We start from the raw sequence: 27,751 nt of genomic DNA, 5'->3' as shown, positions 1-27,751 counted from the left end.
AAGGCTCTCCCTCCTTCGCCCCCGGCCCCTCACCTTCAACCCCCTCCTCAGCAGAGGAGGCAGAGGTCTCATCCAAGATGAGGTACCGGTTAGAGAGCTCCAGAGGGGAGCCGGTTACACCTTTCCTGGCAATTTTGGTCGGGCTAGATCTTTTTTTAGTACACCGTTTCCGTCTACTTTGGGACTCTGCCCCACTACCCTCTGCAGAACTTTCGTAGTGCGAGGACAGAGTCTCTTCGGCCCGATCCAGTCTCTCAATCTCCTCCTCCAGCTCGCTGCCCCCTAGGGTCTCGGATTCAGGAGGAGCTGTCATTTGGGAAGGAGCAGGCATCACCCCAGGACAAGGTTCCTCCCCCTCCCTCTCCACCTGACGCCTCTCTCTCCGCCTCTGCTGGGACGGGTTGTTCCGGTTCCTCACTGACCCCTTAACTCCACTGCCTTTGCCAGTACCGGCCTCAGCCGAAGGGACCTCCCGGCCCGCTCCTGCATGAGCTCGGGCCGCATTGGCCTCAGAGAGAGGGCAGCGACTGAAGGGTTGCATCTAATCTCCTCACAAGATGCAGCTAGATGACCTGTCCCCCCACACAACGCGCACTTCTGCACTTGGCAGCTGGCGCTGAAGTGTGTGGGGCTGCCGCACTTGTGACAGAGCTTAGGCTGCCCCCTGTAGAAAACCACATCCTGTCTCGGCCGATAAAGGCAGATGATGGAATGTGGGAAACTGTACTGCCCAGACGCCTAAGCTTGATATTAAACGTCCAGGCACCCGACCAAATGCCAAACTCGTCCAGGTTTTTAGCTGGTATTCCCTGGACCTCTCCGTATCTACCCAGCCAGGTCATGATGTCAATACAAGAGAGCTACTCATTACGGGTCAGCACGGTCACTCTCTTGACCTCACTCTGGCGGGTTATCGCTTTTGCAATGAAACCACGCCAGTCCGGCATGTTCTTCACCAGCTCATATCCGGACCAGAAGAGCTCAAGCCCCTCCGGCCGGACAAAGCTGATGTCAAACTCCTTGGAGCCAAAAGGATGGATCAAGGCAAAAATGTCAGTAGCCTTGAATCCCATCCCAAGCAGGAGCTCCACTACCCTCTTTCTAGTAGGGCAAGCTTCATCGCTACTCCACTTGAGACAGACCACATTCCGTCTGGCTCCAGTGCCGGTTGTGGGTGAAGACCAGGCGGTCTCGCCCCCGTTCTGTTCTCGGAAGGTCCGAACGCCATGTCTGTTGAACCAGAATGAACATTCCACCTTCTCTCCCTCTACGGAAAAGGAGCTCTCCCCCTTTTTGAGGGCCTCCAGGAGTCGCCGCTGCAAGTCACTGTTACCAGACTGTGAGAGCGAGGAAGCCAAAGAAGTCAGCCCCTCCCCCCTACAGCCGCAGCCACACTGGCATAACTTCTGCCAGGCGCCACGGACGCAGGAGGGGCAGCAGAACCGGCTCCCCCCCCCCCTACCTGTCACAACTGTCATGCCGGACCCCTCTGAGGAGGCCACACGGGGGGACCCCGCCACTTTTCCAGCAGCAGGACAACCCCCCGCATTCACCCCCCATCAGGATCCGGAGTGACCCCTGACCTAACATTCCCTCTGTAACCATTTTTTGGGGTAACCACTTTTTCAATAGCCACCTCCATCTCCTCTCCCACCCCCAAGCACTCAGCTGGGCCAGCTGGGACCATAACATTCTTATTATTATTAATATTCACATTCTTTGCCTCAGCCTCAGTAGCCCTTGTCACCACTTCCTTGGCTTCATTGGCATTATTTGCATTATTTGCATTGTGGTGGACCATGGCCGCCGCCACTATCACCCCCCTCCCCCCCTCTTCAGAGGAGGACAGAGAGGATGCAGCGGCGTCCACAGCCCTGGGAACCTTGTACCTTTGGTGTTTCATTGCTAGCTTAGCTAGCTTTTTTCCACTTAATTTAGTGTTTTCAGTACTTTTTATCACGTCCTTAAAAGTTCCTTTGAGCCAGTGCTCCATGCTTTCTCCAGCCCCCCGGCGGCGCAATCTCCCCCGATGCACCCCCGACACCCCGCTCCACCCCCTCATCCCCAACTCCCTCCACCCGCCTACACACAGCAGGGGGAGGGGTACCGGGGACCCCAGGAGCAGAGGGGGCAACGGGAGCCACAGCGGGAGCCGCAGAACCGGCGGGACCATCCTCCAACTTGCGGGCAGACACAGGGGAGGAGGAGGTAACCCCACCACACCGCCGCAATTCAACCGAGCACTTTTCCAGTGCTATAGCTGATGCAACGGTGGCCGGAGCCACACCGGATGTAGCCACGCCCCCTCCCCTCGTCACTGACTCCTCACTGTTCGGCTTTACAGCCGCTCCACCCACAAACATCAAACCGCCCCTGTTACTGCAAACATGGACGGCATCCTGTGCCATCTTTTTAATAGCTATACTCTCCCCACTCCCACGCTCTGGTCTCACTTCAGAAACCAGGCTAGGGGAGGTAGTGGGGTTAGCCCCCTGGACTGACTTTGCAGCCAGTCCAGAGGGCAGTGGGTGAGAAACATAGACCAATTTCATTTCTTTGTTCTTTTCTTGTTTCTTTGCCTTTTTCTTTTTTCTTACAGGCTCGTCCTCCAGGAACTCATTCCCAAAAACAAAGTTTTCAAGGTGAGCCCGGGGGGATTCTAGGTGACGAATTTGCTCCATTAATTGCCCCCCTACCCCACCGCTCTCACTATCCTCCTCCTCCTCTGAGCTCGTGGGGGGGAGACAGACCTGCTCAGGCCGGATCCCTGAGTCCGCAGGCCCTGCAGACTGACCCCCCAGGCTCACCACAGACCTTTCCTCCTCATCATCTGAGGAGTCCATTGCTTTTTTTCTCCTCCAGTTCTCCTTTAAATCTTTTCTCATTTTTAAGTTTTTCCTCAAAAGGACCACTATTCTTGAGGATAGCGGCCCTCCTGTCCTCCAATATGCATACTTCGTCTTTTAGGACTCTAATCTTAGCTGATATTTCTGGCCTCTTCACCTTAGAGGCTCTGTCCGCTTTTCGTCTTTCACACTTTAGCTCGCCTCTGAGCCTCTTTAAGGCTTTTCCAGCCTCCTCGTACTCCTGGAGATAGGCTGCTATACGGGAGCTATATATGGCGATAGGCTCCCTGGGCCTCATGCAGCCCCAGTCGGCCTCCACCGTTCCCGACCCACCTCCAGGAGCACCCTGCATACCTTTTGGAGATTCCATTCTCCTGGACTTGCCGGCGATCTTCACGGCTTCGCCCCTGGGGGCCACAGGGGACACTTCCACATGACCCCTGCTTGATCTTCTGACCCCCGGAGCGGAAGATGGAGCAGAGGCCGGTAACTCGCCTCCCCTACCTCCCGCCGGCCTACCCCGGGAAGCAGGATCCTGGGCCTTGCCTGAGCGCATAGCCCAGGCCCCTACCAGCTCCCTAGGGAGAGGCAGGGCCTGGGCTGGGGAGAAAGGTGGAAAATCTCCCCACAAGCCTGGTCCCTCCCAGGGGATTAAGGTGTTGAAAAATCTCCCTGGGGCCTTAACGAGGTGGAAGTTCTCAGGAGCTGCTGCACACACACCTTTCCACTTCAGCTGCAGGAAACAGACACGCCCATGCCTGATTCTCTGCTATGGGACCTCTCTCCTCTGTCTGGGTGCCGGGGCCAAAATATCTGACAATGGACTGTTCCAGTTTTGGGTGACGTGAAGCATGATTCTCTGCTATGACATGAAGCCTGAGTCTCTGCTATGGGACCTCTCTCTTCTGTCTGGGTGCCGGGGCCTAAATATCTGAAAATGGACTGTTCCAGTGGTGGGTGACATGAAGCCTGATTCTCTGCTATGACATGAGGACTGATTCTCTGCTGACATGAAGCCGGAATCTCTGTTATGGGACCTCTCTCCTCTGTCTGGGTGCCGGGGCCTAAATATATGACAATGGACTGTTCCAGTTTTGGCTGACTTGAAGCCTGATTCTCTGCTATGACATGAATACTGATTCTCTGCTATGGGACCTCTCTCCAATTGATATTGGTTAATTTTTATTTATTTTATTTTAATTTTAATTCATTTCCCTATCCACATTTGTTTGCAGGGGATTTAACTACATTTTGCTGCCTTTTGCAGCCCTCTAGCCCTTACCTGGGCTGTTTTACAGCCTTTTTAGTGCCGAAAAGTTCGGGTCCCCATCGACTTTAACCACCTCCGGACCGCTGTACGCACAGACGCGTCCTGGAGGTGGTTGTTTAATTCCTCCTGGACGCGCCGGCGCGTCCTCTCGCGAGACGCGAGATTTCGGTCACAGCCGGCCCGCCCATGCGCATCGCGGGCCGGCAAAAGTTAAAGGACTATTGCATCAGCAACCTGCCAGCCAATGATCGTCGCTGGCAGGTTGCTGATTTTTAAAAAATCGAATCACAAGCCAGATAACAGATCATATTAGTAAATATGATCTGTTATATGGCTTCTCTGCTCCTCTGCTGGTCCTTTTCGTCGGTTGGATCCAGCAGAGAAGCAGACATCACTGTGAGTACACACCAAACACTGCCCTTAGCCCCTGATCACCATCCATCACCCCCATCATCCAAATTAACCCCTTGATCGCCCCCTGTCAATCACTTAGTGAAAGACAAAAAGTGATCAGTGTAAACTGACACTTTTTTTTTTCACTAGTATTGGCTGTTAGGTTTTAGGGATAGTTTAGGCCCCTTGGTTAGGTAGTTAGCGTCAGTTAGCGCCCACCCCACCGCACCGCAGTCACTTTTATTCGCTGTTTAGCGTATCGCTAATCAGCATTTGTACTTTTATAGTATCTGTAAGTGATCAAAACTGATCACGGTCAGATCTATAATAGTATTAGTGTCACCTTAGCTCGCCCTCCACCCAAAACGCAGTGTTTGCCCGATCAGGCCTGATCGGTCGCCCACACGTGCGTTCCCCCACGCCCGCCCCACCGCAGTGCCAAAAAATATATTTTTTTTGATCACTGCACATTCACTTTACACGCTCTGCGGCGATAAAAAAAATCAGTTTTGATATTTTTTATCAACCGCAGCGGCCTCCGGTACTTCGCTAGCCTCCCCTTTGTAAGACAGGCTTGCTTTTTTTCTTAGGTAGTCTCAGGGAATACCCCTAAATTTAGTAGTCCAAAATGTCAAACAGGGGGTATTCTTCTGAAGAGGCCTACAGGATTCTGACCCAGTCGGATGAGGAGTGGGAACCCTCATCTGACGAATCTAGCGGGTCAGAATATGAACCTGTAGAAAGCAGTGGCTCTCTGACCCAAAGTTCGGACGAGGAGGTTGAGGTCCCTGGCAGCACCAGGCGTACCCGGCCCTGTGTCGCTAGACCACAGGTTATGCAGGATCCACTTCAAGAGCAGCAGAGTGGGGCTGTCGCTGCCGGATCACGTGGTGAGGCATACACCAGCAGCGCAGCCCTTCCTGGACCTAGTACCAGCACTGCCGTACAACATGGTGAAGTAGCGAGCACCAGAAGGGCAGTTGAAGCTGGTACGGTGGCACGTGCACTAGTTACCCCGTCGCAGCCACCGCACAGACAGGCCCGTAGAGCCCCTAGAATCCCTGAGGTGCTGGCAAACCCTGATTGGCAGTCACCAACTTCAGCCGCACCAGTAGTTCCCCCTTTCACCGCCCAGTCTGGAGTTCGGGTTGAGACGGCTCAGATCAGTACGGCCCTGGGATTTTTTGAGCTGTTCTTGACTGCGGAGCTCTTGGACTTAGTCGTGGCAGAGACCAACCAATATGCCACACAATTTATAACCGCAAATCCGGGAAGCTTTTATGCCCAGCCTTTCCGGTGGAAACCAGTCCAAGTTTCCGAACTTAAAATTTTTCTGGGCCTTCTCCTCAACATGGGTCTAACCAAAAAGCATGAATTGCTGTCATATTGGTCCACGAACCCGATTCATCACATGCCCATGTTCTCTGCTGCTATGTCCAGGACACGATTTGAGGCCATCCTGCGTTTCCTGCACTTTAGCAACAACACCACCTCCCGTCCCAGAGGCCACCCAGCTTTTGACCGGCTCCACAGAATTCGGCCCCTCATAGACCATTTCAACCAGAAATTTGCAGATTTGTATACCCCTGAGCAAAACATCTGCGTAGACGAGTCCCTAATACATTTTACCGGGCGCCTTGGCTTCAAACAATACATCCCAAGCAAGCGTGCCCGGTATGGGGTCAAATTGTATAAGCTCTGTGAAAGGGCCACAGGCTATACCCACAAATTTCGGATCTATGAGGGAAAAGATCAGACCCTGGAGCCGGTCGGTTGCCCTGACTACCTGGGGAGCAGTGGGAAGACAGTCTGGGACTTGGTGTCACCCTTATTCGGCAAGGGGTACCATCTTTATGTGGACAATTTTTACACAAGTGTGGCCCTCTTTAGGCATTTGTTTCTAGAACGGATTTGTGCCTGTGGCACCGCGCGAACTAGTCGCGTGGGCTTCCCCCAACGGCTTGTAACCACCCGTCTTGCAAGGGGGGAGAGGGCTGCCTTGTGTAACGAAGAACTGCTCGCGGTGAAATGGAGAGACAAGCGTGACGTTTACATGCTCTCCTCCATTCACGCAGACACGACAATACAAATTCAAAGGGCAACCCGTGTCATTGAAAAGCCCCTCTCAGTCCACGACTATAATTTGCTCATGGGAGGGGTGGACTTCAATGACCAGATGTTGGCTCCCTATTTAGTTTCCCGCAGAACCAGACGCTGGTATAAGAAGGTGTCTGTATATTTAATTCAATTGGCGCTCTACAATAGTTTTGTTCTCTACAGTAAGGCTGGGAGAACACGATCCTTCCTCAAATTCCAGGAAGAGATCATCGAGAACCTCCTTTACCCAGGAGGTTCCGTGGCCCCATCCACCAGTGTAGTTAGCCGTCTACACGAGCGACATTTCCTCAATGTCGTTGCTGGTACCTCAACCCAACCGCCACCCCGAAAAAAATGGCGTGTCTGTAGCAGGAGTGGAATAAGGCGTGACACCCGCTATTTCTGTCCTGACTGTCCGGACCACCCTGCCCTATGCTTAGGAGAGTGTTTCCGGAAGTACCACACACAGGTACACCTAGCATAGGGATCACATCTCACCAGGACAGGCACACAGGGCTATTAGGGCCCTTTCTCTCACAGCTGCTGCAAACCTCTCCTTTCACCTGGGATAAAGTGCATAACGTACTTCGCCACATCTTTGGGCGATTTGCGCTTTGCACATTGTCCCATGGGGAAGGAGAGGTTTGTTCTATAAAGGTAAAAAAAAATAAACAAAAAAAAAAATTACCGGTAAGTAAAAAAGTTAAAAAAGTTAAAAAAAGTTAATATGTTCTGTTCTAAAGTTAATAAAGTTATTGCTTTGCGGCCTGGTTTTTTCTTTTTTGTTTTGTTTTTTTTACCTTCCAGGTGGACCAACCGTTCGACCAGCTGCAGCACTGATGTGCATTCGGACAGAAGCATTGCGCTGCTGTCAGATTACACGCAAGTCGGTGTATGCGGCGCTGCAAGACGAGATTTCTCCTCTGCAGTAAAAGATATGTTTGCCGAGGCATATGAGCTGAGGAGGTGGCGGTGTTCATATACTTTGGCAAACACTTTGTATATATAAAAAAAAAAATCCCGGCAATGATTTATTCATCCACACCGATTGATGTGAATGGAGAAATCTGGTTTGCCAGGGCATACGAGCTGAAGTGGGTATGGATGTTGGGCGGAGCTCCTATGTCCTGGCAGACGCCTTTCCCCTCCTTTTTCTTTTTTTGGCAGAGATTTTTTCATCCACATTGATCGATGCGAATGAAGAAATCTGTGCCGTTCATTTTTTTCTTTCAGCCCAGAGGCTGAACGGAAAAAAAAAATCTCATTACCCGTATGCTCAATATAAGGAGAATAGCAGAAACTCCTAATGCTGGTCATACATGTAATGATTGCGGAGACCCTCAAATGCCAGGGCAGTACAAACACCCCACAAATAACACCATTTTGGAAAGAAGACACCCCAAGGTATTCGCTGAGGGGCATATTGAGTCCATGAAAGATTGAAATTTTTGACCCAAGTTAGCGGAAAGGGAGACTTTGTGAGAACAAAATCAAAAAAATCAATTTCCGCTAACTTGTGCCCAAATTTTTTTTTCAATGAACTCGCCATGCCCCTCATTGAATACCTTGGGGTGTCTTCTTTCCAAAATGGGGTCACATGTGGGGTATTTATACTGCCCTGGCATTTTAGGGGCCCCAAAGCGTGAGAAGAAGTCTGGTATCCAAATGTCTAAAATTGCCCTCCTAAAAGGAATTTGGGCCCCTTTGCCCACCTAGGCTGCAAAAAAGTGTCACACATCTGGTATCTCCGTACTCAGGAGAAGTTGAGGAATGTGTTTTGGGGTGTCTTTTTACATATACCCATGCTGGGTGAGATAAATATCTTGGTCAAATGCCAACTTTGTATAAAAAAATGGGAAAAGTTGTCTTTTGCCAAGATATTTCTCTCACCCAGCATGGGTATATGTAAAATGACACCACAAAACACATTCCCCACCTTCTCCTGAGTACGGAGATACCAGATGTGTGACACTTTTTTGCAGCCTAGGTGGGCAAAGGGGCCCACATTCCAAAGAGCACCTTTCGGATTTCACAGGTCATTTACCTACTTACCACACATTTGGGCCCCTGGAAAATGCCAGGGCAGTATAACTACCCCACAAGTGACCCCATTTTGGAAAGAAGACACCCCAAGGTATTCCGTGAGGGGCATGGCAAGTTCCTAGAATTTTTTATTTTTTGTCACAAGTTAGTGGAAAATGATGATTTTTTTTTTTTTCATACAAAGTCTCATATTCCACTAACTTGTGACAAAAAATAAAAACTTCCATGAACTCACTATGCCCATCAGCGAATACCTTGGGGTCTCTTCTTTCCAAAATGGGGTCACTTGTGGGGTAGTTATACTGCCCTGGCATTCTAGGGGCCCAAATGTGTGGTAAGGAGTTTGAAATCAAATTCTGTAAAAAATGACCTGTGAAATCCGAAAGGTGCTCTTTGGAATATGGGCCCCTTTGCCCACCTAGGCTGCAAAAAAGTGTCACACATCTGGTATCTCCGTACTCAGGAGAAGGTGGGGAATGTGTTTTGGGGTGTCATTTTACATATACCCATGCTGGGTGAGAGAAATATCTTGGCAAAAGACAACTTTTCCCATTTTTTTATACAAAGTTGGCATTTGACCAAGATATTTATCTCACCCAGCATGGGTATATGTAAAAAGACACCCCAAAACACATTCCTCAACTTCTCCTGAGTACGGAGATACCAGATGTGTGACACTTTTTTGCAGCCTAGGTGGGCAAAGGGGCCCACATTCCAAAGAGCACCTTTCGGATTTCACAGGTCATTTTTTACTGAATTTGATTTCAAACTCCTTACCACACATTTGGGCCCCTAGAATGCCAGGGCAGTATAACTACCCCACAAGTGACCCCATTTTGGAAAGAAGAGACCCCAAGGTATTCGCTGATGGGCATAGTGAGTTCATGGAAATTTTTATTTTTGTCACAAGTTAGTGGAATATGAGACTTTGTATGAAAAAAAATTTAAAAAAAAAAAATCATCATTTTCCACTAACTTGTGAAAAAAATTAAAAAATTCTAGGAACTCGCCATGCCCCCCACGGAATACCTTGGGGTGTCTTCTTTCCAAAATGGGGTCACTTGTGGGGTAGTTATACTGCCCTGGCATTCTAGGGGCCCAAATGTGTGGTAAGGAGTTTGAAATTAAATTCTGTAAAAAATAACCTGTGAAATCCGAAAGGTGCTCTTTGTAATATGGGCCCCTTTGCCCACCTAGGCTGCAAAAAAGTGTCACACATCTGGTATCTCTGTATTCAGGAGAAGTTGAGGAATGTGTTTTGGGGTGTCTTTTTACATATACCCATGCTGGGTGAGATAAATATCTTGGTCAAATGCCAACTTTGTATAAAAAAATGGGAAAAGTTGTCTTTTGCCAAGATATTTCTCTCACCCAGCATGGGTATATATAAAATGACACCCCAAAACACATTCCCCACCTTCTCCTGAGTACGGAGATACCAGATGTGTGACACTTTTTTGCAGCCTAGGTGGGCAAAGGGGCCCATATTCCAAAGAGCACCTTTCGGATTTCACAGGTCATTTTTTACAGAATTTGATTTCAAACTCCTTACCACACATTTGGGCCCCTAGAATGCCAGGGCAGTATAACTACCGCACAAGTGACCCCATTTTGGAAAGAAGAGACCCCAAGGTATTCGCTGATGGGCATAGCAGAGTGTCAGCAATGTACTGACACTCTGCAAACCGCTCGGCTATCCTGAGAGATGGGGCGGGCGGATGATCGCATGCCTTCACGCCCCCCCAAGCACCGCCCGCCCTCACTGCCGGGGAGTGCGGCAGTGAGGGCGGGCGGTGCTTGGGGGGGCGTGAAGGCATGCGATCATCCGCCCGCCCCATCTCTCAGGATAGCCGAGCGGTTTGCAGAGTGTCAGTACATTGCTGACACTCTGCTTGAAACGCCTGACATCTGTGCTGGCACAGATGCCATGCGTTTAACCCCTTCCATGCCGCGGTCTGTAGGGACCGCTGTATGAAATAGGTTAAGAGGGAGGGAGCTCCCTCTCTCTCCCATCGGGGGCTGCAGTGCCTTGTCTAATCAGACTTTGTAAAAGTGAAAATACAGTACAGTACACTATATAGTGTACTGTACTGTATTATACAGACATCAGACCCACTGGATCTTCAAGAACAAAGTGGGTCTGGGTCAAAAAAAATAAAAAAAAAGTGAAAAAAATGTAAAAATCAAAAAACACATTTATCACTGATTAAAAATGAAAAAAATTAAATTCCCTACACGTTTGATATCACCGCGTCCGTAACGACCTAATCTATAAAACGGTCATGTTACTTTACCCGCACGGTGAACGCCATAAAAAAAAACAAAAAAAAAACTATGATGAAATTGAAATTTTGCCCAACTTACTTCCCAAAAAAGGTAATACATGATTTTTTTTGTTTCAAAAATGAAATCATTGTGTAAAACTTACATAAATAAAAAAAATTGTATACATATTAGGTATCGCCGCGTCCGTGACAACCTTCTCTATAAAATATTACATGATCTAACCCCTCAGGTGAATACCGTAAAAAAAAAAAAACGTGTAAAAAAAAAGCTATTTTTTGTCACCTTACTAGAGTTGAGCGAACACCTGGATGCTCGGGTTCGAGAAGTTCGGCCGAACTTCCCGGAAATGTTCAGGTTCGGGATCCGAACCCGACCCCAACTTCGTCCCGAACCCCATTAACCACCTCAGCCCCCAGTGCTTAAACACCCTGAAAGACCAGGCCACTTTTTACACTTCTGCACTACACTACTTTCACCGTTTATTGCTCGGTCATGCAACTTACCACCCAAATGAATTTTACCTCCTTTTCTTCTCACTAATAGAGCTTTCATTTGGTGGTATTTCATTGCTGCTGACATTTTTACTTTTTTTGTTATTAATCGAAATTAAAAAAAAAAACGACATCCATATATAAATTTTGCTCTAAATTTATTGTTCTACATGTCTTTGATAAAAGAAAAATGTTTGGGTAAAAAAAAAATGGTTTGGGTAAAAGTTATAGCGTTTACAAACTATGGTACAAAAATGTGAATTTCCGCTTTTTGAAGCAGCTCTGACTTTCTGAGCACCTGTCATGTTTCCTGAGGTTCTACAATGCCCAGACAGTACAAACACCCCACAAATGACCCCATTTTGGAAAGTACACACCCTAAGGTATTCGCTGATGGGCATAGTGAGTTCATAGAACTTTTTATTTTTTGTCACAAGTTAGCGGAAAATTATGATTTTTTTTTTTATTTTTTTTTTCTTACAAAGTCTCATATTCCACTAACTTGTGACAAAAAATAAAAAGTTCTATGAACTCACTATGCCCATCAGCGAATACCTGGGGTCTCTTCTTTCCAAAATGGGGTCACTTGTGCGGTAGTTATACTGCCCTGGCATTCTAGGGGCCCAAATGTGTGGTAAGGAGTTTGAAATCAAATTCTGTAAAAAATGACCTGTGAAATCCGAAAGGTGCTCTTTGGAATATGGGCCCCTTTGCCCACCTAGGCTGCAAAAAAGTGTCACACATCTGGTATCTCCGTACTCAGGAGAAGGTGGGGAATGTGTTTTGGGGTGTCATTTTATATATACCCATGCTGGGTGAGAGAAATATCTTGGCAAAAGACAACTTTTCCCATTTTTTTATACAAAGTTGGCATTTGACCAAGATATTTATCTCACCCAGCATGGGTATATGTAAAAAGACACCCCAAAACACATTCCTCAACTTCTCCTGAATACAGAGATACCAGATGTGTGACACTTTTTTGCAGCCTAGGTGGGCAAAGGGGCCCATATTACAAAGAGCACCTTTCGGATTTCACAGGTCATTTTTTACAGAATTTTATTTCAAACTCCTTACCACACATTTGGGCCCCTAGAATGCCAGGGCAGTATAACTACCCCACAAGTGACCCCATTTTGGAAAGAAGACACCCCAAGGTATTCCGTGAGGGGCATGGCGAGTTCCTAGAAATTTTTATTTTTTGTCACAAGTTAGTGGAAAATGATGATTTTTTTTTTTGATTTTTTTTTCATACAAAGTCTCATAATCCACTAACTTGTGACAAAAAATAAAAACTTCCATGAACTCACTATGCCCATCAGCGAATACCTTGGGGTCTCTTCTTTCCAAAATGGGGTCACTTGTGGGGTAGTTATACTGCCCTGGCATTCTAGGGGCGCAAATGTGTGGTAAGGAGTTTGAAATCAAATTCAGTAAAAAATGACCTGTGAAATCAGAAAGGTGCTCTTTGGAATGTGGGCCCCTTTGCCCACCTAGGCTGCAAAAAAGTGTCACACATCTGGTATCTCCGTACTCAGGAGAAGTTGAGGAATGTGTTTTGGGGTGTCTTTTTACATATACCCATGCTGGGTGAGATAAATATCTTGGTCAAATGCCAACTTTGTATAAAAAAATGGGAAAAGTTGTCTTTTGCCAAGATATTTCTCTCACCCAGCATGGGTATATGTAAAATGACACCCCAAAACACATTCCCCACCTTCTCCTGAGTACGGAGATACCAGATGTGTGACACTTTTTTGCAGCCTAGGTGGGCAAAGGGGCCCATATTACAAAGAGCACCTTTCGGATTTCACAGGTCATTTTTTACAGAATTTGATTTCAAACTCCTTGCCACACATTTGGGCCCCTAGAATGCCAGGGCAGTATAACTACCCCACAAGTGACCCCATTTTGGAAAGAAGACACCCCAAGGTATTCCGTGAGGGGCATGGCGAGTTCCTAGAATTTTTTATTTTTTGTCACAAGTTAGTGGAAAATGATGATTTTTTTTTTTTTTTTTTTCATACAAAGTCTCATATTCCACTAACTTGTGACAAAAAATAAAAACTTCCATGAACTCACTATGCCCATCAGCGAATACCTTGGGGTCTCTTTTTTCCAAAATGGGGTCACTTGTGGGGTAGTTATACTGCCCTGGCATTCTAGGGGCCCAAATGTGTGGTAAGGAGTTTGAAATCAAATTCTGTAAAAAATGACCTGTGAAATCCGAAAGGTGCTCTTTGGAATATGGGCCCCTTTGCCCACCTAGGCTGCAAAAAAGTGTCACACATCTGGTATCTCCGTACTCAGGAGAAGGTGGGGAATGTGTTTTGGGGTGTCATTTTATATATACCCATGCTGGGTGAGAGAAATATCTTGGCAAAAGACAACTTTTCCCATTTTTTTATACAAAGTTGGCATTTGACCAAGATATTTATCTCACCCAGCATGGGTATATGTAAAAAGACACCCCAAAACACATTCCTCAACTTCTCCTGAATACAGAGATACCAGATGTGTGACACTTTTTTGCAGCCTAGGTGGGCAAAGGGGCCCATATTACAAAGAGCACCTTTCGGATTTCACAGGTCATTTTTTACAGAATTTGATTTCAAACTCCTTACCACACATTTGGGCCCCTAGAATGCCAGGGCAGTATAACTACCCCACAAGTGACCCCATTTTGGAAAGAAGACACCCCAAGGTATTCCGTGAGGGGCATGGCGAGTTCCTAGAATTTTTTATTTTTTGTCACAAGTTAGTGGAAAATGATGATTTTTTATTTTATTTTTTTTTCATACAAAGTCTCATATTCCACTAACTTGTGACAAAAAATAAAAACTTCCATGAACTCACTATGCCCATCAGCGAATACCTTGGGGTCTCTTTTTTCCAAAATGGGGTCACTTGTGGGGTAGTTATACTGCCCTGGCATTCTAGGGGCCCAAATGTGTGGTAAGGAGTTTGAAATCAAATTCTGTAAAAAATGACCTGTGAAATCCGAAAGGTGCTCTTTGGAATATGGGCCCCTTTGCCCACCTAGGCTGCAAAAAAGTGTCACACATCTGGTATCTCCGTACTCAGGAGAAGGTGGGGAATGTGTTTTGGGGTGTCATTTTATATATACCCATGCTGGGTGAGAGAAATATCTTGGCAAAAGACAACTTTTCCCATTTTTTTATACAAAGTTGGCATTTGACCAAGATATTTATCTCACCCAGCATGGGTATATGTAAAAAGACACCCCAAAACACATTCCTCAACTTCTCCTGAATACAGAGATACCAGATGTGTGACACTTTTTTGCAGCCTAGGTGGGCAAAGGGGCCCATATTACAAAGAGCACCTTTTGGATTTCACAGGTCATTTTTTACAGAATTTGATTTCAAACTCCTTACCACACATTTGGGCCCCTAGAATGCCAGGGCAGTATAACTACCCCACAAGTGACCCCATTTTGGAAAGAAGACACCCCAAGGTATTCCGTGAGGGGCATGGCGAGTTCCTAGAAATTTTTATTTTTTGTCACAAGTTAGTGGAAAATGATGATTTTTTTTTTTGATTTTTTTTTCATACAAAGTCTCATATTCCACTAACTTGTGACAAAAAATAAAAACTTCCATGAACTCACTATGCCCATCAGCGAATACCTTGGGGTCTCTTCTTTCCAAAATAGGGTCACTTGTGGGGTAGTTATACTGCCCTGGCATTCTAGGGGCGCAAATGTGTGGTAAGGAGTTTGAAATCAAATTCAGTAAAAAATGACCTGTGAAATCCGAAAGGTGCTCTTTGGAATGTGGGCCCCTTTGCCCACCTAGGCTGCAAAAAAGTGTCACACATCTGGTATCTCCGTACTCAGGAGAAGTTGAGGAATGTGTTTTGGGGTGTCTTTTTACATATACCCATGCTGGGTGAGATAAATATCTTGGTCAAATGCCAACTTTGTATAATAAAATGGGAAAAGTTGTCTTTTGCCAAGATATTTCTCTCACCCAGCATGGGTATATGTAAAATGACACCCCAAAACACATTCCCCACCTTCTCCTGAGTACGGAGATACCAGATGTGTGACACTTTTTTGCAGCCTAGGTGGGCAAAGGGGCCCATATTACAAAGAGCACCTTTCGGATTTCACAGGTCATTTTTTACAGAATTTGATTTCAAACTCCTTACCACACATTTGGGCCCCTAGAATGCCAGGGCAGTATAACTACCCCACAAGTGACCCCATTTTGGAAAGAAGAGACCCCAAGGTATTCGCTGATGGGCATAGTGAGTTCATGGAAGTTTTTATTTTTTGTCACAAGTTAGTGGAATATGAGACTTTGTATGAAAAAAAAAAAAATCATCATTTTCCACTAACTTGTGACAAAAAATAAAAAATTCTAGGAACTTGCCATGCCCCTCACGGAATACCTTGGGGTGTCTTCTTTCCAAAATGGGGTCATTTGTGGGGTAGTTATACTGCCCTGGCATTTTCCAGGGGCCCTAATGTGTGGTAAGTAGGTAAATGACCTGTGAAATCCGAAAGGTGCTCTTTGGAATGTGGGCCCCTTTGCCCACCTAGGCTGCAAAAAAGTGTCACACATCTGGTATCTCCGTACTCAGGAGAAGGTGGGGAATGTGTTTTGTGGTGTCATTTTACATATACCCATGCTGGGTGAGAGAAATATCTTGGCAAAAGACAACTTTTCCCATTTTTTTATACAAAGTTGGCATTTGACCAAGATATTTATCTCACCCAGCATGGGTATATGTAAAAAGACACCCCAAAACACATTCCTCAACTTCTCCTGAGTACGGAGATACCAGATGTGTGACACTTTTTTGCAGCCTAGGTGGGCAAAGGGGCCCAAATTCCTTTTAGGAGGGCATTTTTAGACATTTGGATACCAGACTTCTTCTCACGCTTTGGGGCCCCTAAAATGCCAGGGCAGTATAAATACCCCACATGTGACCCCATTTTGGAAAGAAGACACCCCAAGGTATTCAATGAGGGGCATGGCGAGTTCATTGAAAAAAAAAATTTGGGCACAAGTTAGCGGAAATTGATTTTTTTGATTTTGTTCTCACAAAGTCTCCCTTTCCGCTAACTTGGGTCAAAAATTTCAATCTTTCATGGACTCAATATGCCCCTCAGCGAATACCTTGGGGTGTCTTCTTTCCAAAATGGTGTTATTTGTGGGGTGTTTGTACTGCCCTGGCATTTGAGGGTCTCCGCAATCATTACATGTATGACCAGCATTAGGAGTTTCTGCTATTCTCCTTATATTGAGCATACGGGTAATGAGATTTTTTTTTTCCGTTCAGCCTCTGGGCTGAAAGAAAAAAATGAACGGCACAGATTTCTTCATTCGCATCGATCAATGTGGATGAAAAAATCTCTGCCAAAAAAAGAAAAAGGAGGGGAAAGGCGTCTGCCAGGACATAGGAGCTCCGCCCAACATCCATACCCACTTCTGCTCGTATGCCCTGGCAAACCAGATTTCTCCATTCACATCAATCGATGTGGATGAATAAATCATTGCCGGGATTTTTTTTTTTATATATACAAAGTGTTTGCCAAAGTATATGAACACCGCCACCTCCTCAGCTCATATGCCTCGGCAAACATATCTTTTACTGCAGAGGAGAAATCTCGTCTTGCAGCGCCGCATACACCGACTTGCGTGTAATCTGACAGCAGCGCAATGCTTCTGTCCGAATGCACATCAGTGCTGCAGCTGGTCGAACGGTTGGTCCACCTGGAAGGTAAAAAAAACAAAACAAAAAAGAAAAAACCAGGCCGCAAAGCAATAACTTTATTAACTTTAGAACAGAACATATTAACTTTTTTTAACTTTTTTAACTTTTTTACTTACCGGTAATTTTTTTTTTTGTTTAGTTTTTTTTACCTTTATAGAACAAACCTCTCCTTCCCCATGGGACAATGTGCAAAGCGCAAATCGCCCAAAGATGTGGCGAAGTACGTTATGCACTTTATCCCAGGTGAAAGGAGAGGTTTGCAGCAGCTGTGAGAGAAAGGGCCCTAATAGCCCTGTGTGCCTGTCCTGGTGAGATGTGATCCCTATGCTAGGTGTACCTGTGTGTGGTACTTCCGGAAACACTCTCCTAAGCATAGGGCAGGGTGGTCCGGACAGTCAGGACAGAAATAGCGGGTGTCACGCCTTATTCCACTCCTGCTACAGACACGACATTTTTTTCGGGGTGGCGGTTGGGTTGAGGTACCAGCAACGACACTGGGGAAATGTCGCTTGTGTAGACGGCTAACTACACTGGTGGATGGGGCCACGGAACCTCCTGGGTAAAGGAGGTTCTCAATGATCTCTTCCTGGAATTTGAGGAAGGATCGTGTTCTCCCAGCCTTACTGTAGAGAACAAAACTATTGTAGAGCGCCAATTGAATTAAATATACAGACACCTTCTTATACCAGCGTCTGGTTCTGCGGGAAACTAAATAGGGAGCCAAAATCTGGTCATTGAAGTCCACCCCTCCCATGAGCAAATTATAGTCGTGGACTAAGAGGGGCTTTTCAATGACACGGGTTGCCCTTTGAATTTGTATTGTCGTGTCTGCGTGAATGGAGGAGAGCATGTAAACGTCACGCTTGTCTCTCCATTTCACCGCGAGCAGTTCTTCGTTACACAAGGCAGCCCTCTCCCCCCTTGCAAGACGGGTGGTTACAAGCCGTTGGGGGAAGCCCACGCGACTAGTTCGCGCGGTGCCACAGGCGCAAATCCGTTCTAGAAACAAATGCCTAAAGAGGGCCACACTTGTGTAAAAATTGTCCACATAAAGATGGTACCCCTTGCCGAATAAGGGTGACACCAAGTCCCAGACTGTCTTCCCACTGCTCCCAGGTAGTCAGGGCAACCGACCGGCTCCAGGGTCTGATCTTTTCCCTCATAGATCCGAAATTTGTGGGTATAGCCTGTGGCCCTTTCACAGAGCTTATACAATTTGACCCCATACCGGGCACGCTTGCTTGGGATGTATTGTTTGAAGCCAAGGCGCCCGGTAAAATGTATTAGGGACTCGTCTACGCAGATGTTTTGCTCTGGGGTATACAAATCTGCAAATTTCTGGTTGAAATGGTCTATGAGGGGCCGAATTTTGTGGAGCCGGTCAAAAGCTGGGTGGCCTCTGGGACGGGAGGTGGTGTTGTCGCTAAAGTGCAGGAAACGCAGGATGGCCTCAAATCGTGTCCTGGACATAGCAGCAGAGAACATGGGCATGTGATGAATCGGTTTCGTGGACCAATATGACCGCAATGCATGCTTTTTGGTTAGACCCATGTTGAGGAGAAGGCTCAGAAAAATTTTAAGTTCGGAAACTTGGACTGGTTTCCACCGGAAAGGCTGGGCATAAAAGCTTCCCGGGTTTGCGGTTATAAATTGTGTGGCATATTGGTTGGTCTCTGCCACGACTAAGTCCAAGAGCTCCGCAGTCAAGAACAGCTCAAAAAATCCCAGGGCCGTACTGATCTGAGCCGTCTCAACCCGAACTCCAGACTGGGCGGTGAAAGGGGGAACTACTGGTGCGGCTGAAGTTGGTGACTGCCAATCATGGTTTGCCAGCACCTCAGGGATTCTAGGGGCTCTACGGGCCTGTCTGTGCGGTGGCTGCGACGGGGTAACTAGTGCACGTGCCACCGTACCAGCTTCAACTGCCCTTCTGGTGCTCGCTACTTCACCATGTTGTACGGCAGTGCTGGTACTAGGTCCAGGAAGGGCTGCGCTGCTGGTGTATGCCTCACCACGTGATCCGGCAGCGACAGCCCCACTCTGCTGCTCTTGAAGCGGATCCTGCATAACCTGTGGTCTAGCGACACGGGGCCGGGTACGCCTGGTGCTGCCAGGGACCTCAACCTCCTCGTCCGAACTTTGGGTCAGAGAGCCACTGCTTTCTACAGGTTCATATTCTGACCCGCTAGATTCGTCAGATGAGGGTTCCCACTCCTCATCCGACTGGGTCAGAATCCTGTAGGCCTCTTCAGAAGAATACCCCCTGTTTGACATTTTGGACTACTAAATTTAGGGGTATTCCCTGAGACTACCTAAGAAAAAAAGCAAGCCTGTCTTACAAAGGGGAGGCTAGCGAAGTACCGGAGGCCGCTGCGGTTGATAAAAAATATCAAAACTGATTTTTTTATCGCCGCAGAGCGTGTAAAGTGAATGTGCAGTGATCAAAAAAAAATAAATTTTTGTCACTGCGGTGGGGCGGGCTAAGGTGACACTAATACTATTATAGATCTGACCGTGATCAGTTTTGATCACTTACAGATACTATAAAAATACAAATGCTGATTAGCGATACGCTAAACAGCGAATAAAAGTGACTGCGGTGCGGTGGGGTGGGCGCTAACTGACGCTAACTACCTAACCAAGGGGCCTAAACTATCCCTAAAACCTAACAGCCAATACTAGTGAAAAAAAAAAGTGTCAGTTTACACTGATCACTTTTTGTCTTTCACTAAGTGATTGACAGGGGGCGATCAAGGGGTTAATTTGGATGATGGGGGTGATGGATGGTGATCAGGGGCTAAGGGCAGTGTTTGGTGTGTACTCACAGTGATGTCTGCTTCTCTGCTGGATCCAACCGACGAAAAGGACCAGCAGAGGAGCAGAGAAGCCATATAACAGATCATATTTACTAATATGATCTGTTATCTGGCTTGTGATTCAATTTTTTAAAAAACAGCAACCTGCCAGCGACGATCATTGGCTGGCAGGTTGCTGATGCAATAGTCCTTTAACTTTTGCCGGCCCGCGATGCGCATGCGCGGGCCGGCTGTGACCGAAATCTCGCGTCTCGCGAGAGGACGCGCCGGCGCGTCCAGGAGGAATTAAACAACCACCTCCAGGACGCGTCTGTGCGTACAGCGGTCCGGAGGTGGTTAATAAGAACATTCAAATATTTACTTTGGGCCATAAGATTAATTTGACCAAAGGTTAACCCCTTCCCGACTGCCATACGGCTATATACGTGCTAGCTGCACATACCCCGTACAGCTAGCACGTGTATAGACGTCATGGCAGCTCTTTAATCCAAGCGCAGCAAAATGCTTGGATTAAAGCTTCTGCCCCTGCACTGCTGCTGTCACGGACAGCATACAGTGCAGTAATGCCGGCAAGGCACCAATCAGAGTGGTCCCTTGCCGGCAATCGATCCGATTGGTTAGTCTTTGCAAACTAACCAATCGGATTGCAGCAGTGTAAAAGTGCCTGTTCCAGGCTCTGATCTGCGCTCTGCAGATCAGATCCAGAAATCAGGTAATGTGTCCTGGTGCCCCACGATCTGTGCCCCCTGTGCGCCTCCAACCCCCCCATGAGCCCTGCCTCCGCCATCTTTCCCCGCCTGCCCCTGATGCGGTCCCCCCATCCATGTATCCTGCCCCCAACTGTGCCCCTGATGCAGCCCCCCCTCCCACCCCCCATCCATGCATCCTGCCCCCATCTGAGCTCCCTGTCCCCGATGCGGTCCCCCTGCTGTATTTAATGGCGGCGGCTCCGTTCCTGAGCCGCCACCATCAGCAGCGAGGGTCAACTGTATGCTGACACTCTGCTGTAACCCCTTAGATGCTGCTGCAGCGGCATCCATGGGGTTAATAGAGGGAGGCTGCCGCGCTGCAATGGTAGCGCCTGATGGTTGCCATGGCAACCAGACGCTTTGCATCTGATAGTATTATACTTTGTAATGCTAGAGCATTTCAAAGTATAGTATAGCCATCAGCCCCACTGGATTTTCAAGATCCAAGTGAGACTTGATTAAAAAAAAAGTGAAAATAATAAAAATAAAAATTTAAATTAACCTGTTCCGGTCACATGACGTACCGGTACGGCATGTTGTCCCGGTACTTAAGGACACATGTATAGTTCCGATCACTGCCGCCCGGCGGTGATCGGTACCCGGTGCCTGCTCAAATCATTGAGCAGGCACCTTGGCTCAATGCGCCTGGGGGTCCTGTGACCCCCCCATGTCGTCGATTGCAGCAAACCGCAGGTCAATTCAGACCTGCGGTTTGCTGCGTTTCCAGGTTATTCGGGTCTCTGGGGACCTGATAACCCGGAACAGGATGGTGATCGTTGGTGTGATAATACACCACCAATCACCATCCTGCGATCCTGAGAGGTGATGGTGACATCACCTTTCAGGATCGCTCTCATTGGTCGGCTGGGCGGGCAGTTCAAATTACTGCAGCGCTCCTCTCCTCCTCCTTTTGTGTCCGGGAGAGAGGAGCGCTGCACGTGGATCACCAGCTGCACGGATCTCCAGCCAGCACCCCAGCACCCCCATCTGACCCCCAGCACCACCCAGGTATTTTAGAGAAAGGTTAGGGAAAGGTTAGGTTAGGCAGGGATATTCAGAGAAAGTTAGTGAGAAAAAAAAAACAAAAAACTAATTTTTGTTGCATCACCCTAAATCGGGTGTCTGGGGTCCACAGCACAGCTGTGTGACCCAAGACTCCCCAGGTGTGCTGCAGCTTGCCCCCCTGCCCCCCCCCACAACTTTTTTGGGGCGCAAGCAGTTATTATTATAATTTTTTTTGCGAACGCTGACTGTGGCCGGCACTCTTAGCGCATCGCACACCCCACCGCTGATCAAATTCGGGCGGTTGATCAGCGATTTTGATTTAATTTTTATCACTATTTTTGCCCTTTTTTTAGGGCTCTTTCACACCTGCGTTGTTGTCTTCCGGCATAGAGTTCCGTCGTCGGGGCTCTATGCCGGAAGAATCCTGATCAGGATTATCCTAATGCATTCTGAATGGAGAGAAATCCGTTCAGGATGCATCAGGATGTCTTCAGTTCCGGAACGGAACGTTTTTTGGCCGGAGAAAATACCGCAGCATGCTGCGCTTTTTGCTCCGGCCAAAAATCCGGAACACTTGCCGCAAGGCCGGATCCGGAATTAATGCCCATTGAAAGGCATTGATCCGGATCCGGCCTTAAGCTAAACGTCGTTTCGGCGCATTGCCGGAGCCGACATTTAGCTTTTTCAGAGTGGTTACCATGGCTGCCGGGACGCTAAAGTCCTGGCAGCCATGGTAAAGTGTAGTGGGGAGCGGGGAGCAGTGTACTTACCGTCCGTGCGGCTCCCCGGGCGCTCCAGAGTGACGTCAGGGCGCCCCAAGCGCATGGATCATGTGATCACATGGATCACGTCATCCATGCGCATGGGGCGCTCTGACGTCATTCTGGAGCGCCCGGGGAGCCGCACGGACTGTAAGTATACCGCTCCCCCGCTCCCCACTACTACTATGGCAACCAGGACTTTAATAGCGTCCTGGGTGCCATAGTAACACTGAACGCATTTGGAAGACGGTTCCGTCTTCAAATGCTTTCAGTACACTTGCGTTTTTCCGGATCCGGAGTGTAATTCCGGCAAGTGGAGTACACGCCGGATCCGGACAACGCAAGTGTGAAAGAGGCCTTAGTTAGTTTTTTTGTCTGTTCCACGCACACACACACACACACACTCCCCTATGTCCCGCCGGATGTTCTCGGCCGAGGAGGCATACGCCCAGCTTGCCTCCGAGTCCGAGAGCCCCAGTGAGGACGAGGATGACCCCACTTTCCTTTTTTCATCCACGTCCTCCTCATCATCTAGCGATAGTGATGAGCCCCCAAGGCGGCAGAGACGCCGCCAGGCGGAGCAAGGGGACCGCCATGCTAGGTAACCTGTGGCCCACACTAGTACGAGCAGCTCTGGGGCTCGTACTAGTTTTCCGGCCCACCAGTTAAATCCACCTGAGCCTGCTGCCGGTCAACTTGTCTGGTATCCCCCAGAGCGTTTTGAGCCAGTGATTCCTGATTTTGTAGGCCAACCAGGAATCTAGATTTCCACAGTGGGCTGCACTGAATACGACTACTTTAGTCTTTTTTTCAGTGACCACTTTGTAAATCTAATGGTGGAGCAAACAAACCTGTATGCCCAACAGTTTGTTGCTCAACACCCGGGCTCCTTTTTGGATAGGCTCGGTGGCTGGACTCCGGTCAGTGCAGCCGAGATGAGGACATTTTGGGGCCTCTTGCTGCACATGGGCCTAATCAAGAAACCTAGTGTCAGGCATTACTGGAGTGGGGACATCCTCTACCAGACCCCACTTTACAGTACGGCAATGACACGCTCCCGGTTTGAGGCCATCCGGTAATGCCTGCATTATTCAGATAATGCAGCATGTCCCCCCCAAGGTGATCCTGCCTATGACCGCCTGTACAAAATCAGGCCAGTCATCGTTCACTTTAGGGCCAAATTTGTACAGGCCTATGTACCTGGAACGGAGGTCGCGGTTGATGAGTCTCTCATTGCTTTCAAGGGGAGACTCCTTTTCCGCCAGTATCTTCCCTCTAAGGGGGCGAGGTATGGCGTGAAGCTGTAAAAGTTTCGTGTGTACGAGGGGCAAGATTCCCTTATTCAACAGCCAGAATGTTCCCCCACTCTGGGTGTTAGCGGGAAACTTGTGTGGGACCTTATGCACCCACTGCTAGATAAGGGTTACCACTTGTACGTGGATAACTTTTATACTAATATCCCCTTGTTCCAGTCCCTCGCCGCCAGATCCACGTCCTCTTGTGGGACCGTGTGGAAAAATCAACGTGGCTTCCCTACCCACCCCCTCCAGATACCTATCCCCAGGGGTGAGACCCAAGCCCTTACCAGTGGAAACCTGTTGCTGGTCAGGTATAAGGACAAGAGGGATGTCTTTGTACTGTCCACAATTCATGGTAATGGCATCACCCCTGTCCCTGTGCGAGGTACTGCGGCAACGGTCCTCAAGCCCGATTGTATCATCGACTACAATCGGTATATGGGAGGAGTTGATCTCTCTGATCAAGTCCTCAAACCATATAACGCTATGCGCAAAACCCGGGCATGGTACAAAAAAGTTGCGGTCTACTTGGTGCAGGTTTCCTTGTACAACTCTTTTGTGCTGTCCCGGAGCGCTGGCAACACAGGGACATTCCTTCAGTTCTATGAGGCAGTCCTCAAGGACCTGATCTTTTCTGACCGGGAAAGAGCAGGCCGGAGTACCTCGGGAAATGGAGGCGCCCGGATCGTCCCTGGCCAACACTGCAGGTGTGGTCCCCCATACTGGAAAGAAGGGATGGACCCAAAAAAGGTGCAGAGTGTGTCGCAGGAGGGAGATACGGAAGGACACCTGTACTCAGTGTGACACGTACCCCGATCTGCATTACTGGTTGCTTCAGGGAGTACCACACTTCCATGGAGTACTAAATTTATATCCCAATTTAGCCACTGACAATCGGATAAAAAACTATGGTTTTCAGACTTGAGACACTAAAAAAAAAAAAAAAAAAAAATATTTCAAAAATATTTTGTAAAACTAAACTAAATAAAAAAAGTAGACATATTAGGTATCACCGCGTCCGTAAGAATCTGCTCTAAAAAATACCCCCCCAACCCCTCAGATGAACACGGTAATTTTTATTCTTTTTTAAACGGTGCAAAAAAAGGTATTTTTTGGTCACCTTACATCACAAAAATTGTAATAGCAAGCGATCAAAAAGTCATATGCCCCCCAAAACAATAAAACCGTCCTCTCATCACGCAAAAAATGAGCCCCTACCTAAGATAATCGGCTAAAAACTAAAAAAAAATTACTCAGACTATGGAGATACTAAAATGTTTTTTTTTTGTTTATCAAAAAAGATAATATAGTGTAAAACATAAATAAATAAATAAAAATAAGACATATTAGGTATCGCCGCGTCCGTAAGAATCTGCTCTGTAAAAATACCCCATGACCTAACCCCTCAGATGAATACGGTCAAAAAAATTAAATAAAAACGGTGCAAAAAAAGCTATTTTTTTTTGTCACCTTACATCACAAAAATTGTAATAGCAAGCGATCAAAAAGTCATATGCCCCCCAAAATAGTGCCAATAAAACCATCCTCTCATCCCACAAAAAATTAGCCCCTACCTAAGATAATCTGCTAAAAACAAAAAAAAATGACTCTTAGACTATGGAGATACAACATTTTTTTTTTGTTTATCAAAAGATAATATAGTGTAAAACATAAATAAATAAAAGTAGACATATTAGGTATCGCCGCGTCCGTAAGAATCTGATCTATAAAAATACACCATGATTTATCCCCTCAGATTAACACGGTCAAAAAAATAAAATAAAAACGGTGCCAAAACAGCAATTTTTTGGGAAATGTTCCATTTTAATCAGTTTTTTTTTTCCAATAATAAAGCAAGGGTTAACAGCTAAACAAAACTTAATATTTGTTACCCTGATTCTGCAGTTTACAGAAACACCCCATATGCGGTCGTTAACTGCTATATGACCAAACAGCAGGGCGCTGAAGGAAAGGAATGCCGTATGGTTTCTGGAAGGCAGATTTTGATGGCCTTTTTTTTTGGCACTACGTCCCATTTGAAGCCCCCCTGATGCACCCCTAGAGTAGAAACTCCATAAAAGCGACCCCATCTAAGAAACTACACCCCTCAAGGTATTCAAAACCCTTTAGGTGATCCTCAACATTTATGGCAAATGGAGATGAAATTTCAGAATTTCTATTTTTGGTAACCTAGCCTCACAAAAATGTAATATAGATAAACCAAAAATCATATGTACCCCAAAAATAGTCCCAACAAAACTGCCACCTTATCCCGTAGTTTCCAAAATGAGGTAACTTTTATGGAATTTCTACTCTAGGTGTGCATTAGGGAGGCTTCAAATGGGGCATGGTGTAAATAAACCAGTCCAGCAAAATCTTCCTTCCAAAAACCACACGGCGCACCTTTCCCTCTACACCCTACCGTGTGCCCGTACAGTAGTTTACGGCCACATCTGGGGTATTTTTGCAAACTACAGAATCGGGGCAATAAATATAGCATTTTGTTTGGCTGTTAACCCTTCCTTTGTTACTGGAAAAAATTGATTAAAATGAAATTTGAGAATTTATATTTTTTGGCAAATTTTCCATCTCCATTTGCCAATAACAGCAAAAGTCACGACTCTACCCTACTAAAAGGCTCATAGGTAGTACATATTGTAAACTCAATATAGATGTAAATGGTCACATACCGTTAATCAAAATGATATCTCCACAGGAAGACCGCACACCCCGACGCACGTTTCGGTGGAAACCTTCCTCTGGAAGGTACAATATGTACTACCTATGAGCCTTTTAGTAGGGTAGAGTCGTGACTTTTGCTGTTTATATGTGGCTTGCACATGCACTTTACTTATACGACACTTTTGCATCTTACTGATTAGATGCTTACCCAATAGATCTATTTATGAGCTTTTTAGTAGGGTAGAGTTGTGACTTTTGATGTTTACATGTGGCTTGCACATGCACTTTACTTATACGGCACTTTTGCACTTTACTGTCACTGATGTAGTAGGGGAGAACACCAAAAGACAACAAGAAGGAAGGGAAAAGACACTAGGCCTCACCGCTAGGGAAGGAAAAGGGTCACCACCTATAAAACCCTGCTCCTGGCCCTAACTCCTATCCGTATGGGCTCTCAATGGTAGAGATGCCCATACACAGGAACCTAGAAAACCCTGGTGGCCCTCGGATGCCCTAATGGTAATGACAGGGCAGAGACAACCCGCTCCTTCCCTGCTGAAGGAACCAGAGTCTCGCTGAGGCCTAGTAAACAACAAAGGTGGGGGGGAATACAAAATACAACAAGCGGAACACTTAACTTCTGAGGCTTATGGATGATGGATGATGGATGAACAGGACTTCAACTAGAACCACACTCCAGCTCTTCCAAAAACCAAATGAAGCTATCCAGAGCAAGGAGTGATGGGTAAAGTCAGACTAAATAGGGGGAGGTAAAGGTCACATGATCCACACCTGAACAGGAGGTGTGGACATACAAGCAACACACAGACAAAGTGAAACCAAAAGCAAAAGAGGCTGTCAGATCACTAATGTGCAGATAATCTTTCAGACCTTCTAAAACCTGTCACCGGTGTGACATTTACTGATTAGATGCTTACCGAATAGATCTATCTCTACAATCTCTTCTCAGGCTCTGTTTTATGTCACACCTCTTACCCATATTTCCCAGGGTTGTACCGCACTTTTGATATTGATTTGTTTTTCATCTCCCATTATATGTTTTTTAACCATGCATTCCAATAAAAATTATTTTTATAGCTAATCAGTCTCAGTGTTCGATTATAGGTTTCCCCAGTTATTTCTGAGCTAGCTTCCAGCTAGAGGGGCTTATGCCATTTGTTGTTTCACGCACTTTTACGTAACCTATCTTTATTCAATCTATGTATTATAGAAGTAGAGAAATTGAAACTTGGAAATTTGCAATTTTTT

This window comes from Bufo bufo, chromosome 5 (assembly GCF_905171765.1).
Source record: "Bufo bufo chromosome 5, aBufBuf1.1, whole genome shotgun sequence".
NCBI classification, from domain to species: Eukaryota; Metazoa; Chordata; class Amphibia; order Anura; family Bufonidae; genus Bufo; species Bufo bufo.
This window is presented reverse-complemented; position numbering follows the sequence as displayed.